This window comes from Oncorhynchus masou, chromosome 30 (genome assembly GCF_036934945.1).
Source record: "Oncorhynchus masou masou isolate Uvic2021 chromosome 30, UVic_Omas_1.1, whole genome shotgun sequence".
In the NCBI taxonomy this organism is placed as follows: domain Eukaryota; kingdom Metazoa; phylum Chordata; class Actinopteri; order Salmoniformes; family Salmonidae; genus Oncorhynchus; species Oncorhynchus masou.
The window spans coordinates 33,727,480-33,747,688 of record NC_088241.1 but is presented as its reverse complement, the minus strand read 5'-3'; the positions used below and the strand labels follow the sequence as shown (position 1 = coordinate 33,747,688).

The window sequence follows — 20,209 nt, the reverse complement described above, 5'->3', positions numbered from 1 at the left end:
CGGGAGGAGTAAAATTACGGCGAAACCCAGAACTCTGACTAGAAGTGTGTCACAAAACAAACAATACTTCACAATGAAGGGGTGCAAAAAAACTGAACTAAATAGTGTGCGATAATGACATACATGTGTGTGAACAGGTGATTGGGATCTGGAGTGTGAGCTTGCTCTCAGGGGTTCTACGTGTTTGAGAGAGTGAGTTGGAAGCAGACGTTACGCGATGCCTTATTTATAACACGAGGCCAATCAATCACACGTGCTTTCACGTCGACGTGCCTATGTGGAGGTGATATTATCCTCATCATCATGAGGACTCCCTATCGTGACGTTACTCACTGTATCTTTATGCAGTGCTCCATGGAGCGCATGCTGCGAGCACATGGGAAGGAGGTCGAGATTTGTGTTTGAAAGGCACGCACCTATCCGAAATGGAATAGAACTAATAATGCACAAAACGGAGTCAGGGAACGGGTAAGAGTGCTCTAATACTCTCTATCTTTGGTTCACATCACTTTATGTCAATGTTTATGTTCAATCAAAATCCTTTCTGCTAACCTTATCCAACTACAGTTATTTTGCTTATGAAATTAAATCTGGAATATAACTTCATGTTTAAACGCATTTTGTTATTGTGAGCTTCCAGATTTAATTTTATGGGTGTTGTAACATGGTGCCAAATGTATCAGTTATCGTGGGCTTAATGTTTAGGCTAGAATTGAAGTGATTGTACACTATATTATATTATTTTCTGATGCTCATCCAGCCCTATCAGCACATTTACAAAGTCTATATGATCCTCAATGAGTCAGATGCACATCTTAGCCCTTCAGGGGGTGTGTGTGTGTGTGTGTGTGTGTGTGTGTGTGTGTGTGTGTGTGTGTGTGTGTGTGTGTGTTATTAAAGAACACAAGGTCATTGGTTTTCATAGGTGCAAAGAACTGCAGAGTCACTGTGACAATGGCAGACATGATGAGTACATTTATTGTCACTTTGTGGTACGTTTGTGCTTGTATGCGCCATAGCAAGATTACAGTCACTTTACGGGAAAACTGTTCCAGAAACAGCCAGAAAACAAATGTTAATTTGGCCTTCATTCTTTGCTGTTCTGTCACTTACAATAATGTAAGTATTGATGACTGCCTTGCCTCCCAGTAACATGACTGAAGATAGAAAAGCCTGTTCACTTTCTCTGGGAATGAGCCAGAGTAAGCATACTGAGCTATAAACTAACGCACTGAGGAGTATGGATTTTGGTGTTGCTATCTCTCTTTCCCAGTTAGTTCTGTCTCGTGCTCAGCAGGTTCACTACCGATACGCTCCTGGGTATAGTTTCCTGTAGATACAGCTCCAGGATCAGTTTTCCCTCCCCCAATTCCCAGAACCTTAATCATTAGTGGGGGAAATTTCTAAACTGACCCAATATCAGCATCTAGGGTCAACTTCACCCGACACGTCCTGATACACAAGCTTATAGGGGACGAGAGGGAAAAAAGCCTTGGTTGCCTTTAAACCCTCTGAGCCAATCAAACAGCTCATGCATGTTATCAGTTCATTATATGTAGTTGTAGAAAACAGTAGGTAAAGATGTACAGCAACAGTCAAAAGTTTGGACACACCTACTCATTCAAAGGTTTTTCTCTATTTGACTATTTTCTACATTGTAGAATAATAGTGAAGACATCAGAACTATGAAATAATTCATATGGAATAATATAGTAACTACAAAGTGTTTTATAAATATATATTTTGATTTGTTTTTGAGATTCTTCAAAGTAGCCACCCTTTGCCTTGATGACAGCTTTGCACACTCTTGGCATTCTCTCAGCCAGCTTCTTGAGGTAGTCACCTGGAATGCATTTCAATTAACAGGTGTGCCATGTTAAAAGTTAATTTGAGGATTTTTTTTCCCTTCTTAATGTGTTTAACCAAATCAGTTGTGTTGTGACAAGGTATGGGGTGGTATACAGAAGATAGCCTTACTTGGTAAAAGACCAAGTCCATATCATGGCATGAACAGCTCAAATAAGCAAAGAGAAACGATCATTACTTTAAGACATGAAGGTCAGTCAATCTGCAGTCGCAAAAAAACATGAAGCACTACGATGAAACTGGCTCTCATGAGGACCGCAACAGGAAAGGCAGACCCCAAGTTACCTCTGCTGCAGAGGATAAGTTCATTAGAGTTAACGGCACCTCAGATTGCAGCCCAAATAAATGCTTCACAGAGTTCAAGTAACAGACACATCTCAACATCAACAGTTCAGAGGAGACAGTGTGAATCAGGCCTCCAAGGTTGAATTGCTGCAAAGAAACCACTACTAAAGGACACCAATAAGAAAAAGAGACTTGCTTGGGCCAAGAAACATGAGCAAGGGACATTAGACTGGTGGAAATTTGAGATTTTGGGTTTTGGATGATCTCTGCATGTGTGGTTCCCACCGTTGAAGCATGGATGAGGAGTTGTGGGGGTACTTTGCAGGTGACACTAGGTGATTTAAAAAATAATATGTACATATTTTTTTAATTGATGGCACACTTAACCAGCATGGCTACCACAGCATTCTGCAGCAATACGCCACCCCATCTGGTTTGCGCTTGGCGTTTTTCAACAGGACAATGACAAACGCACCCCCAGGCTGTGTAAAGGCAATTTCACCAAGGAGAGTGATGGAATGCTGCATCAGATGACCTGGCCTCCACAATCACTCGACCTCAACCCAATTGAGATGATCTGGGATGTGTTGGACTGCAGAGTGAAAGAAATGCAGCCTACGAGTGCTCAGCATATGTGGGAACTCCGTCAAGACTGTTGGAAAAGCATTCCTCATGAAGCTGGTTGAGAGAATGCCAAAAGTGTGCAAAGCTGTCAGAGGGAAAGGGTGGCTTTGTTGTTGTTGGTTACTACGTGATTCCATATGTATTATTTCATAGTTTTGATGTCTATGCAATAGTAAAAATAAAGAAACCCTTGAATGAGTAGGTTATGACAACTTTTGACTGGTACTGTAGGTAAGGGTGCACAACACAGGATGAGTTGTTGCGTAATAGTCTGGGGTTAAACCTGTGCACAACCTCAGTTTGAAAGCAGGACTACACAGGGACCGTCTGACATTATGTATTACAGTCTGTAAGAATGTGTGTTTTTGCATTAGTGAGGAGCTGAAGTAGATTAAGCACATATTAATCCTACCCTTATAAAAAAAACATGATTTATGTTTTGCACATTTGGAAAATCACAACCTTTCATATGTGAAACCATGTGGTTTTGGAGCACTTCACATGTGATGCTATTTCACATGTGGATTTTCACATGATCATAACCTTTTATATGTGGATAAATATTTTTACACGATGCCCTGCAAACAAATGTGTCAATAGGATGTCCCCAGAACGTCACGAAATAGCCACACTGTTTTCAATTTACAGTTGAAGTCGGAAGTTTACATACGCGTTAGACAAATGCATTTAAACTCAGTTTTTCACAATTCCTGACATTTTTATCCTAGTAAAAATTCACTAAGGTCAGTTAGTATCAACACTTTATTTTAAGAATGTGAAATGTCAGAATAATAGTAGAGTAATTTATTTCAGCTTTATTTCTTTCATCGTATTCCCAGTGGGCCAGAAGTTTACATACACTCAATTAGTATTTAGTAGCATTGCCTTCAAATTGTTTAACTTGGGTCAAACGTTTCGGGTAGCCTTCCACAAGCTTCCCACAATAAGTCAGGTGAATTTTGGCCCATTCCTCCTGACAGAGCTGGTGTAACCGAGTCAGGTTTGTAGGACTCCTTGCTCGCACACGCTTTTTCAGTTCTGCCCACACATTTTCTATAGGATTGAGGTCAGGGCTTTGTGATGGCCACGCCAATACCTTGACTTTGTTGTCCTTATGCCATTTTGCCACAACTTTGGAAGTATGCTTGGGGTCATTGTCCATTTGAAAATTATCTCATGATGCCATCTATTTTGTGAGGTGCACCAGTCCCTCCTGCAGCAAAGCACCCCTACAACATGTTGCTGCCATCCCCGTGCATAACGTTTGGGATGGTGTTCTTCGGCTTGCAAGCCTCCCCCTTTTTCCTCCAAACATAACGATGGTCATTTTGGCCAAACAGTTCTATTTTTGTCTCATCAGACCAGACATTTCTCCAAAAAGTACAATATTTGTTCCCATGTGCAGTTGCAAACCATAGTCTGGCTTATTAATGGTGGTTTTGGAGCAGTGGCTTCTTTCTTGCTTAGCGGCCTTTCAGGTTGTAGCGATATTGGACTTGTTTTACTTTTGTACCTGTTTCCCCCAGCATCTTCACAAGGCCCTTTTTTGCTGTTCTGGGATTGATTTGCACTTTTTGCACCAAAGTACGTTCATCTCTAGGAGACAGAACACGTCTCCTTCCTGAGCGGTACGACGGCTGCGTGGTCCCATAGTGTTTATTCTTGCGTACTATTGTTTGTACAGATGAACGTGGTACTTTCAGGCATTTGGAAATTGCTCCAAAGGATGAACCAGACCTCAAATAATTCTGAGGTCTTGGCTGATTATTATTATTATTATTTTTTTTTTCATGATGTCAAGCATAGAGGCACTGAGATTGAAGGTCGGCCTTGAAATACATCCACAGGTACACCTCCAATTGACTCAAATGATGTCAATTAACCTATCAGAAGCGTCTAAAGCCATGACATAATTTTCAGGAATTTTCCAAGCTGTTTAAAGGCACAGTCAACTTAGTGTATGTAAACTTCTGACCCACTGGAATTGTGATTCAGTGAAATAATCTGCCTGTAAACAAATGTTGGAAAAATGCCAAGACTATAGTTTATTAACAATTTGTGGAGTGGTTGAAAAATGAGTTAATGATTTCAACCTAAGTGTATGTAAACTTCCCGACTTCAACTGTACATATTTTACATACGTGATTACATTGTGTATGTACACTGTGTATAAAACAGTAGGAACACCTGCTCTTTCCAAGACAGACTGACCAGGTGAATCAGGTGAAATTATCCCTTATTGATGTCACTTGTTAAATCCACTCCAATCAGGGGAGAAGACGGGTTAAATAAATATTTTTAAGCCTTGAGACAATTAACAAGTGTGTGTGTGCCATTCAGAGGGTGAATGGGCAATACAACATATTTAAGTGCCTTTTGAATGGGTTATGGTAGTAGGTACCATAATAGGTAGTAGGCACATTTTGGGGAATATTCAGAGGTGGAAACTTTCCGTGGGAATTAATGGAAATATATGCAAATTAATATTAGTACCATTTAAATGTAGATGTTTTTGCATTGGATACATTTACCATATCCTATGGAGATATAAACCTTTTACCTTATCATAAGTAGACATAATTACAAATTATTAAATCCTTCCAATAGAAATAAGAGAACAATTTAGTTATGAATTGAACTTTAAGTAAATGAGTTGACTCTTCACATGGGATGATTTCACTGAACAACAAAAGAAAGGGAATATTGAATGATCCCCAATAATCCATCGCATTTCCCAAAAAATGTTTTCAACATACATCTGTTAACCTGTCTTCCTCTCAGGCCTCCATGTCTTCTCCCTGGACTTCCTCAATGGCCACCACTTGAACATCAGACTCTGAGGCCTCATCTTCACTGTCACTTTACAACCTTGAGGATGGCTCATTGTCAGGCTCAAAAAGCCTAAAATTTGCCCGGATGGCCACCAATTTTTCAACCCTTGCATTGGTCAGTCTGTTGCGTGCTTTGGTGGGTCTGTGTTCCCAAACAATGACCAGTTGCACTCTGAGGCAGCTGATGTTGGTGGGATTTGGAGGATGATGGAGGCAACCGGGGAAAGAGCCTCAGATACACAAAGTCCCTTCTACCAGGTGGCTTACCAGATATGTTGGCATGACTCCATATTGCATCTCCATCCCAAAGCCTTGCTTGGAAGTGTACTTCGCCAGACTGTCAAGAACCTTGCCCTCATCCAGGCCAAGGTAGCAAGACATGGTAGTGATGAAACCATAGACCTTGTTGATCTCTGCACCAGACAGGATGCTCTTTTCAGCATACTTCGGGTCCAACATGTACAGTGCCTTGCGAAAGTATTCGGCCCCCTTGAACTTTGCGACCTTTTGCCACATTTCAGGCTTCAAACATAAAGATAGAAAACTGTATTTTTTTGTGAAGAATCAACAACAAGTGGGACACAATCATGAAGTGGAACGACATTTATTGGATATTTCAAACTTTTCTAACAAATCAAAAACTGAAAAATTGGGCGTGCAAAATTATTCAGCCCCCTTAAGTTAATACTTTGTAGCGCCACCTTTTGCTGCGATTATAGCTGTAAGTTGCTTGGGGTATGTATCAGTTTGCACATTGAGAGACTGACTTTTTTCCCATTCCTCCTTGCAAAACAGCTCGAGCTCAGTGAGGTTGGATGGAGAGCATTTGTGAACAGCAGTTTTCAGTTCTTTCCACAGATTCTCGATTGGATTCAGGTCTGGACTTTGACTTGGCCATTCTAACACCTGGATATGTTTATTTTTGAAGAATTCCATTGTAGATTTTGCTTTATTTTTTGGATCATTGTCTTGTTGGAAGACAAATCTCCGTCCCAGTCTCAGGTCTTTTGCAGACTCCATCAGGGTTTCTTCCAGAATGGTCCTGTATTTCGTTCCATCCATCTTCCCATCAATTTTAACCATCTTCCCTGTCCCTCCTGAAGAAAAGCAGGCCCAAACCATGATGCTGCCACCACCATGTTTGACAGTGGGTATGGTGTGTTCAGGGTGATGGGCTGTGTTGCTTTTACGCCAAACATAACGTTTTGCATTGTTGCCAAAAAGTTCAATTTTGGTTTCATCTGACCAGAGCACCTTCTTCCACATGTTTGGTGTGTCTCCCAGGTGGCTTGTGGCAAACTTTAAACAACACTTTTTATGGATATCTTTAAGAAATGGCTTTCTTCTTGCCACTCTTCCATAAAGGCCAGATTTGTGCAATATACGACTGATTGTTGTCCTATGGACAGAGTCTCCCACCTCAGCTGTAGATCTCTGCAGTTCATCCAGAGTGCTCATGGGCCTCTTGGCTGCATCTCTGATCAGTCTTCTCCTTGTATGAGCTGAAAGTTTAGAGGGACGGCCAGGTCTTGGTAGATTTGCAGTGGTCTGATACTCCTTCCATTTCAATATTATCGCTTGCACAGTGCTCCTTGGGATGTTTAAAGCTTGGGAAATCTTTTTGTATCCAAATCCGGCTTTAAACTTCTTCACAACAGTATCTGGGACCTGCCTGGTGTGTTCCTTGTTCTTCATGATGCTCTCTGCGCTTTTAACGGACCTCTGAGACTATCACAGTGCAGGTGCATTTATACGGAGACTTGATTACACACAGGTGGATTGTATTTATCATCATTAGTCATTTAGGTCAACATTGGATCATTCAGAGATCCTCACTGAACTTCTGGAAAGAGTTTGCTGCACTGAAAGTAAAGGGGCTGAATAATTTTGCACGCCCAATTTTTCCGTTTTTGATTTGTTAGAAAAGTTTGAAATATCCAATAAATGTCGTTCCACTTCATGATTGTGTCCAACTTGTTGTTGATTCTTCACAAAAAAATACAGTTTTATATCTTTGTTTGAAGCCTGAAATGTGGTAAAAGGTCGCAAAGTTCAAGGGGGCCGAATACTTTCGCAAGGCACTGTATGCTGCGGCGTGTATGGGCGCTTTCGATGTATTTCAGAACTGCAGTTTCCTCTGGTTGGAGCAACAGTGAAGTTGGCAGGGCAGTACGGATTTCTTCTCTTACATCTGAAAGCAGAGTCTGAACATATGACAGGATGACATTGTCTCCCTCAATCCGTGCAATGGCTACTAATATAAGTTTCAGGCTGCTTACTACTCTCTCCCAAAATACATCATCCAGGAGGATCCTCTTGTCGGGGCTGTCCATATCGGCAGACTGATATGAGCATTTCTTTGAGAGACCCCTTCCCCTCCATGAGACTGTCAATATGATGACACCACCCCAGCTGGTGTTGCTGGGCAGCTTCAATGTGGTGCTCTTATTCTTCTCACTTTGCTTGGTGAGGTAGATTGCTGCTATAACTTGATGACCCTTCACATGCCTAAGCATTTCCTTGGCGCTCTTGTAGTGTATTCATTGTTTTCAGTGCCATGATGTCCTTGAGGAGCAGATTCAATGCATGAGCAGCACAGCCAATGGGTGTGATGTGAGGGTAGGACTTTAGACCAAGCAGACTTCATGTTTGCAGCATTGTCTGTCACCAGTGCAAATACCTTCTGTGGTCCAAGGTCAATGATGACTGCCGTCAGCTCATCTGCAATGTAGAGACCGGTGTGTCTGTTGTCCCTTGTGTCTGTGCTCTTGTAGAATACTGGTTGAGGCATGGAGATTATGTAGTTAATTATTCCTTGTCTACGAACATTCGACCACCCACCAGAGATGATTGCAATACAGTCTACTTTCTCTATGATTTGCTTGACCTTCACTTGAACTCTGCATCCAGCAAATTAGTAGATAAAGCATGTCTGGTTGGAGGGGTGTATGCTTAGTGAAAGAACATTCAAAAATCTCTTCCAATACTCATTGCCTGTGAGCATCAGGGGTGAACCAGATGCATACACAGCTCGAGAAAGACACTCATCAGTATTTCTCTGATTACGTTCCTCCATTGAGTCAGAAAAACTTCGGATTCCAGGAGGACCATGAGCTGTTGCTATTGATAAGGTGTCTGATTCATCATTTTCACCTCAAATAGAAGTAGAGGGACTTTTGTCAGAGGTTACTTGTTATGAGCGCTGAGGGAACTTTATGCACTTGGCCAGATGATACTGCTTCTTGGTTGCATTCTTCACATGATTTGGAACAGTATTTGCAAATGTACACAGCTTTTCCTTCTACGTTAGCTGCAATGAAATATCTCCACACATCAAATATAGCCTGTGGCATTTTCCTGTAATGATGAGAAAAAAATGAGTAAAAAAAACAAGTACAGACAAATAGTTAGATTAAATGTTAGAATGAAACAGATGAATTAACACTCCTCGGTTAGCAGGCTCAAGCAAGCTTAAACACACATGGTAGCAAAAACTAACTATCAGAAATTAAGTTAAATGATTTAAACACACTTTGCTGTAGGCTACTATTTACTAGTTAACAAAAAATAATGTATGTCATAAAATATTTTCCCCACCCAGTATTGTAATAAAAACTTACCAGAAAGCATGTCGTCCTTGGCGCAGACAGTGCAGTAGTGTGGGCTCAATAGCATCTCATTAGTGTGCAAGAATTTGAGAATCAGCTGTAGAATCTCACTTCCAGCGCTGACGGAGACCTCTCTTCGCGTTCCTAGGAAACTATGCAGCATTTTGTTTCCTTTATAGGTTATTTCTTACATTGGTACCCCAGGTAATCTTAGGTTTCATTACATACAGTCGGGAGGAACTACTGAATATAAGAGCAACGTCAACTCACCATCCTTACGACCAGGAATATGACTTTCCCGAAGAGGATCCTGTGTTCTGCCTTCCACCCAGGACAATGGATTGGATCCCAACCGGCAACCCAAAACAACGATGTCGTAGAAGGGGCAAACGAAGCGGTCTTCTGGTCAGGCTCCGGAGACGGGCACATCGCGCACCACTCCCTAGCATACTACTCGCCAATGTCCAGTCTCTTGACAACAAGATGATTGAAATCCGAGCAAGTGTAGCATTCCAGAGAGACATCAGAGACGGTAATGTTCTTTGCTTCACGGAAGCATGGCTCACTTGAAACTCTATCGAAGCCAGCTGGTTTCTTCACGCATCGCGCCAACAGAAACAAGCATCTTTCTGGTAAGAAGAGGGGCGGGGGGGGTATGCCTTATGATTAACGAGACGTGGTGTGATTATAACAACATACAAGGAACTCAAGTCCTTCTGTTCACCTGACTTAGAATTCCTCACAATGAAATGTCAACCGCATTATCTACCAAGGGAATTCTCTTCGATTATAATTACAGCCGTATATATTCCCCCCAAGCAGACACATCGATGGCCATGAACAAACTTTATTTTACTCTCTGTAAACTGGAAACCACATATCCTGAGGCTGCATTCATTGTAGCTGGTGATTTTAACAAAGCTAATCTGAAAACAAGACTCCCTAAATTCTATCAGCATATCAATTGAGCAACCAGGACTGGTAAAACCCTGGATCATTGTTATTCTAATTTCCGACGCATATAAGGCCCTCCCCTGCCCTCCTTTCAGAAAAGCTGACCACGACTCCTCAATTTTGTTGCTTCCAGCCTACAGACAGAGACTAAAACAAGAAGCTCCCACGCTCAGGTCTGTTCAACGCTGGTCCAACCAATCTGATTCCACGCTTCAAGACTGCTTCAATCATGTTTGCATCCAACAACCTCATTGACGAATACGCTGATTCGGTGAGCGAGTTCATTAGAAAGTACAAACAGCCACCACTAGCATTGAGTGGCTGCTGCCAACATACTGACTCAACTCCAGCCACTTTAATAATGGAAATTGATGTAAAAATGTATCACTAGCACTTTAAACAATGCCACTTAATATAATGTTTACATACCCTACATTACTCATCTCATATGTATATACTGTACTCGATACCATCCACTGCATCTTGCCTATGCCGTTCTGTACCATCACTCATTCATATCTTTATGTACATATTCTTTGTCCCCTTACACTTGTGTGTATAAGGTAGTAGTTGTGGAATTGTTAGGTTAGATTACTCATTGGTTATTACTGCATTGTCGGAACTAGAAGCACAAGCATTTCGCTACACTTGCATTAACATCTGCTAACGTGTGTGTGACAAATACAATTTGATTTGATTTACATGTGATGGAAGAGTGCACTGTGCATGCAGAGGGTTGCAACTTCATTGAATTGGGGATAGTTTAACCAAAACATACCACAAGACCTAGAATTGCCTTGTGTATCTCACAAAAAAGGTTCACTATTATAAGCTAACTTTTTTTTTTTATGAATTTAAGCAAAATTCCCAAAATGCCTAGGCTTAACTTCCCATGGAAAATTTCCAGAAAAATTCTGAAAATTTACCGTAAAGTTTCTGACGCTTTGCAACACTAGGCTACCCTGGGGTGGCAGGGTAGCCTAGTGGTTAGAGCGTTGGAATTGTAACCAAAAGGTTGCAAGTTCAAATCCCTGAGCTGACAAGGTACAAATCTGTCATTCTGTTAACCCACTGTTCCTAGGCCGTCATTGAAAAAAAAAAAGTTGAAAATTTGTTCTTAACTGACTTGCCTGGTTAAATAAAATAAAAACCCTAATAGTAGGTGCCAGGCACACCAGTTTGAGTGTGTCAAAGGGGGACTTGTGCAAATGCAGCATAGGTTGTGAGTTCATGGCAAATGTAATCATATTGTCATTCATTAAAGATTTGTACACTATTTTAGCTAATCAGTGTAGCACCTACCTTAACCCCCATATAATTCCATTACTTCTCTTTACAAAAAAACCTTGACATTTGCAGTTTCACATGCGAAATAACTGTTCACATATTGAGCTGAAATGTTCACATGTGAAAACGAAAGACACGTGAGGTTGTTGTTCATATGTGAAATCATGTCTTCACATCAGTGGCGGTTGGTGACGTTTAAGATGAGGGAGGCCAGATTTATTATATATTTTTTTTTACGAGCATGGCCTCATTTCTATTACAGCATATTGGATGACTGTCATTCATATTCCATTCACCAAGCTCAATGTAACATTATACTCAAATTTTCCCAAAACCCATCATGAGGCTGCTACGACCTAGCCTATGAATGACAGTTTACAACGTAGGTGCACAGGACAAGATGAATTTTAGTTGGTGACAGAAACTGACACATTAAATACCGCCTTGCATAATCTTGCCTGCATCTAGTTGATCATTAGTCCAACAGTTGCAAACGAGAGTTATTATTGGACAAATTCAGGTATGTTTATCCCAGTTCTGTTTGCTTCCGTTTTTAAGAAACATTTTTCAATAGAATCGATGGAATGAATACACAGCCCAGCTAGCCCAGTGGATCTAGGCCGATTCCAGCTGAGAGTCAGACTCGGCCGACTTCATGTGGCTCAAGTCTGGGCCGTCTTCGGCAGTATTACTTATGGCTAGGATGCGGGATTGATCTCGGGCCAATTTCGGTGTGAGTTATCTGGCCCAAATGTATTACTGGGGCTCAATTGGGGCAGCTTTATATAATTAACATTTCATAATTATTTTTCCATATTTTCTCTTTCTGTGATCAAAAAATACAAATAACATTGAAATTAAATGTAAGATTCATGTTTAAGTAGTATTTGATACTTTGTGCAAGGCAATTGATAAGCATTAACTTTAGACCGCTGCGCCACTCAGGAGGCTCCAAGACACTCCATCGCCGTGCAAACTGCATTGCTACAAATGCTGGTTCGAGACCCATGCCAGCTGCGACCATGAGACGATGCACAATTGGCCCAGGGGAGTGTTTGGCCGACCAGGGTGTCCTTGTCCTATTCTGTAGCGACTCCTGTGGCAGGCCAGGCACATGCACGCTGACAGTCACCAGGTGTATGGTGTTTCCTCCAACATATGTTTTTTTGTGTGGATGGGTATACTTTGTATGTACAGTTGAAGTCAGAAGTTTATATACACTTAGGTTGGGGTCATTAAAACTACTTTTTCAACCACTCCACAAATTTCTTGTTAACAAACTATAGTTTTGGCAAGTTAGTTAGGACATCTACTTTGTAAATGACACAAGTAATTTTTCCAACAATTGTTTACAGACAGATTATTTCACTTATAATTCAGTGGGTCAGAAGTTTACATACACTAACACTGTGCCTTTAAACAGCTTGGAGAATTCCAGAAAATGTCATGGCTTTAGAAGCTTCTGATAGGCTAATTGACATCATTTGAGTCAACTGGAGGTGTACCTGTGGTTGTATTTCAAGGCCGACCTTTAAACTCAGTGCCTCTTTGCTTGACATCATGGGACAATCAAAAGAAAGCAGCCAAGACCTCAGAATTGTTTTTTAGACCTCCACAAGTCTGGTTCATCCTTGGGAGCAATTTCCAAATGCCTGAAGATACCATGTTCATCAGTACAAACAATAGTACACAAGTATAAACACCATGGGACCACGCAGTCGTCATACCGCTCAGGGGGAGATGAGAGATAGAACACCCCTGGGGTGTCAGGGTAGCCTAGTGGTTAGAGCATTTGGACTAGTAACTGAAAGGTTGCAAGTTCATATCCCCGAGCTGACAAGGTACGGACCTCGGGCTCAAAGGTCGAGGGTTCGAGACCTGCTCCCTGCTGTTTCATTACATTGGCGTCAGACTGGGATGTATATTTAGCAACACTCGCACAAGTTACGCAAGAGGTGTGGTCAGCATGTGAGAATGTGCAGGGAGGTATTTTGACATCTATTTAGGCCTGCCTTTCTTAAAGTATGGGTCGCAACCCACTCCTCTTAATGGTGGGTCGCAACGTGTCAAGAGTAAATGCATAAGTGCGCTCTCTGCTTAGCAGCGTCTCTGCTCAGTTTGGCTCTTGCGGGCAAGTGGGAGGGAGATGTCCGTATGCATCGCGGTTTACCAGGTCTTTTTTTTCTTGTTTTCTTTTATGATCACTCAGTGACCCACATGCTGCAGCGCTGTTGTTCAGCAGCAGATGATGCACTGTCAGCCACTGATTTGTCATTCCCACTCACCTCTGACATCAGTGGACTCAAGCTAGCCACAAGTTCTGACTGAGCTCAATCGTCATGAAACGCAAATACAGCGATTAGTTTCTCTCTTGGTTTTATACAAACTTTTAGAAATAACGTTGAGCACCCACAATGTGTTTTGTGCTGGGAAGTACTTAGTAATGAGACACTCAAAACGAACAAATTAAAGCGTCCTGATGAAACATCTACAGCATGATGATAAACCCAGGGAGTTCTTTCAGAACAGGGCAGAATGAAAACAAGTCTAGGATGGAACTGTTGCTGTTAAAATACAAGTAATCATTTTTATTCTGAACTGGAATAAACTGATTGAAGCAAAATGCTTTTTTGAGGCAAACACACTTAAACAGTTCTGGGTTGCTCATCTGCATCAGGAAGCTGTCTCCTGCCTGACTGAGAAAGCAGGTGTTCTGATCCAGTTTGGCCCCACATACCTATGCAAGTCAGGGTTCTTAATTATGGCATACTTAAAAAACAAGTACAGAAACCGACTCAATACTTAGCATGACCTCAGGGTTGCACTGTCAAAAAACGGTCAAACTTTACCTGCCTTATTAGGTGTGTGTGTGTGTTGTTTTCTGGTCTGTATCTGTGTGATGTGATCAATCGTTATATTCCAGTTGAGTTTTTATTGTATTTTAACAGCAACCGTTCCAACCTATACAGTAAGATGTACAATAGGCCTGATCATTTTTCATCTGTACTGTTACTAAGGGCTGCACTATCAAACTATGTGTTCTTCTATTATACATCTGTGTGATGTGATCAATCAGTTTATTCTAGTTCAGAATGAAAATTATTTATTGTATTTTAACTGTTTCAACCTAGACAGATACTGCATGTAAGAGTTTTTAATGGGGAAAAATAAACATGAATTGCTTTGTACTCTATCTATATGGGTATTTCATTTCATTGTTATTTGTTTTTGTCTATATTGCATTTGTTTTAGAAATAATAGCAATAAAATGTACAGGTATTTGCATATACTGTAGTTGCATGTTTTCATAAGCTTGGGTCTCAGGAAAACACAGAATTTCTCATTTGGGTCCCAGGCTGAACAAGTTTAAGAACCCCTGCTTTAGGGGGTGGCAGGGTAGCCTAGTGGTTAGAGTGTTGGACTAGTAACCGGAAGGTTGCAAGTTCAAACCCCCGAGCTGACAATGTCAAATCTGTCATTCTGCCCCTGAACAGGCAGTTAACCCACTGTCATTGAAAAAAAGAATTTGTTCTTAACTGACTTGCCTAGTTAAATAAACACTCCTACTTTCATAGCAACCACATACAAACAGCATGAGCCCCTTGATCTTTGGCTAATTCCTTCTTGCATCTATACTCTCTCCTCCTCTCATGTTATTACTTTGCTTGTAGACAACACATCAGCTGTCTGTGACCAGGTGAAAACCTTTCCAAGCCAAACCTTCATATCATAACCGGTAACCGCTATACACAGCCTATATCAGTTGTCCCCATATTAGCTAATGTCATGTCAGCAAAGCTAAGCTACTAGAACTAATGCGTTAGTAAACCTGCTACAATCATGCAGTAGCTAGCAGGTACACCAGCGGGTCCCGTGGCAATAAGTTAATAAAACCTAAAGCTTACCCTGATTTGGAAGTGTTCCAGTATTGGATAGTCAGGTAGGTAACATAGCATCCCTCTCTGTTTAAGTAGGCTAAACTAGCTAGCTGCATTCACTGTAAATAAGAATTTGTTCCTAACTTGCCTGATTACATATAAAAAATAATTTAATCTGCAGGTTTCACTATTTTCATGAAATTCATGAAGTAGGATGGATTCCAATTGGTCAGACCAGCGTTGAATAGACCTTAGCATGGGTACTTCCTGTTTGAGTTTCTGCCTATAGGAAGGGAGGAGCTTTGTTGGCATCCCGGAAGTTGGAGTAACAGTGATCGAATGTTTTAGCAGTGCGAGTACTACAGTCAATGTGTTGATAGAACTTTGGTAGTATTTTCCTCAAATTTGCTTTGTTAAAATCCCCAGCTGAAATAAATGTGGCCTCAGAATATGTGGTTTCCAGTTTGCACATCTGGCTGTATGGACGGGACAGCATATCAAATCAAAATCCGGCGAGGGCCATGATTCCGTGAAGCAGAATATGTTACAGTCCCTGTTGTTATACACTCAGAAGTGGTTGGATGGTGTGCACGCCTGGTTAGTCGGACTAGAAGTCCACTCCAAATATCTCCTCTTCACCGGCCGGCGTCTTGGGGGTAATGCTGATGAGTTACCGTCGCTATAATATCCAAAAGTTATTTCCGGCTGTATGTAATAACACAAACTTTCTGGGCTAATAATGTAAGAAATAACCCCCCACCAAAAAAACTATGTATTGCAAAGCTGCTTAGGAATTTGAAGCAGAGCTGCAATATCTGTTGGCACCATCTTGAGGGTCTCATGGTATTACATGTTACATTTGCAACCTGTGTCACATTTATTTCACAAGTTCATGTTATCACATTTCTTTTACATGTTGTCACGTTATCAAATTAACTCGGCATCGGAAACATATGTTTACATTGCCAAATAATGTGAAATACATAATAAACTAAAGTGAAATAAACATACACTCAAAATGTTCTAAGAAATAGAGATATTTCAAATGTCATATTGTAGCTATGTACAGTATAACAATGTGCAAATAGTTCAAGTACAAAAGGGAAAATAAATAAATATAAATATGGGTTGTATTTACAATGGTGTTTTTCTTCACTGGTTGCCCTTGTGGCAACAGGTCACACATCTTTGCTGCCGTGATGGCACACTGATAAACTCCTATCAAAATGTTATTTCATTTTTTTTTTTAATTGAGTCTGATGTCTCTGTGTAATATGTGTCTCCTAGTATGGGTCAAACATTTGGTAGGAGGTTAGGAAGTGCAGCCTAGTTTCCACCTCATTTTGTGGAGCAGTGTGCACATAGACACTATTTTCTTGAGAGCCAGGTCCCCCCCCATCCCCGTCTTTCAATGTTTCGCTCTCATTCTCTCCCTTGCGCTCTCATTCTTTCTGTCCATTAGACGGCAGCCTGTCTGTGTTGTCTTTGGCAGTGGGTGCCTGGATCCCCTCACAATGTTTTCAGTGTGAGAGATGGGGTATGAGAGGCACAGTCAGAAATATAAAGTTGTGGAATAAAAAGTGTGTGGGGGGGGTTACACTAGTTTCCCTGTTTTGCGTTCAATCTCAACAGTTCTGGAACCAAATAAATAAGTTGGGGACAAACGATATAAGAGAATTTTAACATTAATGTTTTTTTCAATGGGATCTCTCATAGGCTGACGTTTTCCCAGTCTGAATGTGAACATTTGCACGAAAACCAAGTTAAGGGAGACATAGACTCTATTAAAACACAACAGACAATATGAAAAGTAATTGGTGGAGGAGATTAATCATTAACCTTTTTGTTTAATTAACGGTGAATTCCTGTGTGTGAGAGAGAGATTATGTGCACAGGTAAGATCATGTATATTGAAACATTAATTCAGGATTTTGTTGATGGTATTCATGTATTTATTGATTTATTTTAAGGAGAATGTTTTAACATAAAGGTCATAATGTGACCATGGAAGATCATGTCCATCTACAATATATTTAAATCCTATTTGCAGTTTGAAATCAAATGAAAAACACATGTCGAGGAGGTTTCATTAAAAACGGTGGCTGCGATCACAGGTCTTCCACCAGTAATGGTAAAGAACCGATGCACATCACAAATCTCTAAAGTGATTAACATTACAGCCATATCATCACAATATTATACATACATGTGTTTTCTTAGGGTACAATTCTGGATTTGTTTTCATAGTAATGTACCCCAGAGAGTTCTCTGGAATAATTGAAATCCTAGAGTACCGCTGTGGGGTAGACACATGCATGTCTGTCTGTTATGTAATGTTATTCCCCCTGCTGAATGAAATCACTGTCTTGCTTCAGGCACGTTTTAAGGAATATTTAACTGGATAGGGGAGGGAAAAGGGACAAGTTGGAAAACTGAACTGTACGTCTCTCATGGATTTTCTTTCCCTTGTTTGATTCTCTATGCAGAAGTGCTACAACATGGATTTGATAAACAGGCGAACCTTTTTGTTTACACACAGAATGGTGAGCTACATCCCATTTTACGTGGACATTATTATCCAGATAAACTTAGTTGGTGCATTCAACAAAGTAAATCAATGTACTTATAGGCCTAATTATGGCAGGAAGTGAAATGTCTCTTACAGTTTGTATATTTACTAAGACACTATAGTTTAGCATTTATATAGTTGAAGCAGAATACTGCCTATGGAAACCTAGAGGTGTCAGCCAACCTTTTTGTTGCCTCGCTAACATAGTGGTTGGATTCAGAACAGGGCCATAGTTATCTCATAGAAAGTCTGCCTGAAAAGCCTTTTGTCACACTAAGACTTTTCAGGCCCCATCGGTCAATCCATGTTCAGATGGAAGGCAGATAAAAAGCTGCTGAATGGCTGGAATCTGTAGAACCTTTTTGTATTTGGATGTGCTTGGTGTCAATGCGCTAATGATGCCTAACATGCCGTGTTGGCTGGATTAGAACTAATCCTCCTCTGAGATTTTCCTCTCAGCCATAGATGCATATTGCACACAGCCTTATTTGTGCTGGGGTTTGTGACTCAATAGAGCACATTCTGGAGTTTAAAGGGATGGACAGGGCCAGGAGCAGAGGGAGGGAGAGGGTGAGAAGAAAGTTAGTGGGGAGTTGTCATATGCCTTATGCCCCTCCTTGGAGTCACACACACACACCGCACAAAGTCACACGCGCACAGAATTATGAAGATAAAGTAATGATTTTAGCTTTCAGGGAGAGAGAACCGGGTAACATCAGAAGTGTGATCTTGCTCTACTTCCCAGGTTCTGTAGACTTGATGAGTCATGTTCTTCAAACAATGGTGTTTGATTTTGCAGTCATATGGCCCTATGAAATCAGTTTTGTTTTCACAAATTCCGTTTTTTCCGTTTTTATTTTTCTGAATTCTGTGTTACGATTTACGCTAATTTTATCAGAAAAAAGTATCTAATAATGTGAATGAATAAAACATCAACAATTGAATAATACATAACAGTACATTTGTAATGATGCAACACAACATTGCACTATTTATCAAGGCAAGTGCTTCAATACAGAGTTCTAATAAGTGTTTCATTATAAATTGAAAAAAGTAATGGAAGAATCTAGGAAATAATGCAGCAATAGGCAAAACTTCTGGAACTACCCTATGAGCTCCTATGTCTGTCCATTGTACGTTTTCCATCTATCACAGACATCTTTTTCAATAGCTCATCTGTCTCGGCACCATACCCACATGTTTTTGCCGTTCCATTCACTAGGTAAGAGCCCAGATCCTGCATGACATTGTATGCAGACACTGCTGTGGAACGGTGGGTTCCTTCCAGGATTGACAGAGCTGTCATCAGTTTGGAGCAGCCCAGAGATGAAGGTTATCTTAACAGTGAGGGCCTGCACCTTCTCCGTTTCCAGCTGGCTGAGGATGTTTGTGACCTCCTGGGATGATGACTTTTCTGCCAACAGAAAACACAGATGCACAGATGAACATGCTCTGCGTGGTACTTCACTGCCCCAAACCAGCTATTCCATCTGGAGCTCACTGCTTCAGGAGGAGCCCTGTTCTGCACAAACCCCTTCATAATGAGGAAGCTCACCCATCTCTTTCTGGCAGGGTTCTTGAAGGAGACAGATCTCATCCATGTCACAAGTGATGCCACTTCAGAGAAGTATTTTTAGTACTGCCAGGTCTCACTCACCAGATTAATGACATGGCAGAGACAGGTTACATGGACACTTGGGCATCACTCCTTTCAGAACCTCCTTATATGCCTTCAGTCAGTATGAGGCATTATCTGTGACCACTGCCAAGGCGTCTTTCAGGTTCAGACCACGTGTAACAACACCTGCACAGGATCGGTACATCCGAACATCACAACTGCGGGACAGGTACAGGATGGCAGCAACTGCCCGAGTTGCATCGGGAACACCCACTCCCTCCATCAGTGCTCAGACTGTCTGCAATAGGCTGAGAGGCTGGACTGGGGGCTTATAGGCCTGTTGTAAGGCAGGTCCTCACCAGACATCACCGGCAACAGCATCGCCTATGGGCACAACCGTCGCTGGACCATACAGGACTGGCAAAAAGTGCTCTTCACTGACGAGTCATGGTTTTGTCTCACCAGGGGTGATGGTCGGATTCACGTTTATCATCGAAGGAATGAGTGTTACACCGAGGCCTGTACTCTGGAGCGGGATCGATTTGGAGGTGGAGGTCCTTCATGGTCTAGGGCGGTGTGTCACAGCAGCATCGGACTGAGCTTGTTGTCATTGCAGGCAATCTCAACGCTGTGCGTTACAGGGAAGACTTCCGCCCTCATGTGGTACCCTTCCTGCAGGCTCATCCTGA

General features: G+C 41.4%; 1 long non-coding RNA gene across 1 annotated transcript in view; it reads left to right on the top strand.

Annotated features, from left to right (window-relative positions):
* Nucleotides 1–294: 294 nt before the first annotated feature.
* LOC135522556 (uncharacterized) overlaps nt 295–20,209 on the top strand; it is a 48,207-nt gene continuing 28,292 nt past the window's right edge. The window contains exon 1 of the long non-coding RNA XR_010452702.1: nt 295–468. This is a non-coding gene — a long non-coding RNA (uncharacterized LOC135522556). The remainder of the gene's footprint in view (nt 469–20,209) is intronic.